We start from the raw sequence: 1,702 nt of genomic DNA, 5'->3' as shown, positions 1-1,702 counted from the left end.
GCCGGCGTCGTAGTGGGGCGCCTCTGGGGGTTGTAGTGGGGCGCCCCTGGGGTAGGGTGACCCGTGTATCAGTTATGATTTTGTGCTTAGGGGCGCCTTAGGCGCCATAGCCTCAAGTGGCGGGCGGGTGATCGGCCCGCGAGGCGTTAGTAACGGCCACGCCGTTACACATGTTTCATGAACATTTACTTATAATAATCTAATAATATTAATATACCTCGCAAGATATATATACATATCACATGAGTACTGCAATATTGATAGCATATTTGGACTTACTCATATTATAGTATTATCATATAAATACTGCAATGTTAGCAGCATATTTAGATTAACTTATCAAACAATATTGATATTATCATAAATTTGTAGTATTGGCAGTATATTTGGATTTACTTATCAACCAATATTGATACCATCATAAATTTGTAACATTGGCAGCATATTTGGATTTACTTATCAACCAATATGGATATTATCATAAATTTATAATATTGGCAGTATATTTGGATTTACTTATCAACCAATATTGGTACCATTATGGGCACTGCAATATTGGCAGCATATTTAAATTTATTTATCAATCAATATTGGTACCATCACGGGCACTACAATATTGGCAGCATATTTGAATTTATTTATCAACCAATATTAGAATCATCATAGATATTGTAGTATTGGCAGCATATTGAATTTAATTATTAACCAATATTGGTGTCATCATGGGCAATTGCAATATTGGCAGTGCGATTACATTTATTTTACAACCAATATTAGTTGTGCATTGGGAAATATTGGCCAAGTTATTACCAATATTGGCCAATATGACTAATGTTTAGCCAATGTACTGCCAATGTATTGTGCTACTAGGGTGGTTGCTTAAGACAGCAGGACGGTGGCCATGGAAGTCGGAATCCGCTAAGGAGTGTGTAACAACTCACCTGCCGAAGCAACTAGCCCTGAAAATGGATGGCGCTGAAGCGTCGAGCCTATACTCTGCCGTCAGCGGCAAGTGGGGCGGCAACCGGGAGCGGGCGTTAGTCTTCTCTCGCGTCGTCACGAAGCCCTGACGAGTAGGAGGGTCGCGACGGTGAGCGCAGAAGGGTCTGGGCGCGAGCCTGCCTGGAGCCGCCGTCGGTGCAGATCTTGGTGGTAGTAGCAAATACTCCAGCGAGGCCCTGGAGGACTGACGTGGAGAAGGGTTTCGTGTGAACAGCCGTTGCACACGAGTCAGTCGATCTTAAGCCCTAGGAGAAATCCTATGTCAATGACGGCGTACAATATACTCGAGTGTCGAGAAATAATAATAAATATTATACGAAAGACACACGCCCGTCGGGCGAAAGGGAATCCGGTTCCTATTCCGGAACCCGGCAGCGGAACCGCATACAATTCGGGCCCTCGTAAGAGTGTTCGTCGGGGTAACCCAAAATGACCTGGAGACGCCGTCGGGAGATCCGGGAAGAGTTTTCTTTTCTGTATAAGCGTTCGAGTTCCCTGGAAACCTCTAGCAGGGAGATAGGGTTTGGAACGCGAAGAGCACCGCAGTTGCGGCGGTGTCCGGATCTTCCCCTCGGACCTTGAAAATCCAGGAGAGGGCCACGTGGAGGTGTCGCGCCGGTTCGTACCCATATCCGCAGCAGGTCTCCAAGGTAAAGAGCCTCTAGTCGATAGAATAATGTAGGTAAGGGAAGTCGGCAAA

At 45.4% G+C, this 1,702-nt stretch overlaps 1 pseudogene; it reads left to right on the top strand.

The window, feature by feature from the left end:
* Positions 1 to 274: 274 nt before the first annotated feature.
* Positions 275 to 1,702, top strand: LOC146721019 (large subunit ribosomal RNA; annotated as a pseudogene; the record flags this gene model as incomplete).

Source organism: Nylanderia fulva, unplaced genomic scaffold, assembly GCF_048542155.1.
Source record: "Nylanderia fulva isolate GAGA-0341 unplaced genomic scaffold, ASM4854215v1 Scaffold563, whole genome shotgun sequence".
Taxonomy (NCBI): Eukaryota; Metazoa; Arthropoda; class Insecta; order Hymenoptera; family Formicidae; genus Nylanderia; species Nylanderia fulva.
Note: the sequence above shows the minus strand (reverse complement) of the source record. Positions and strands in the feature narration are given on the sequence as shown.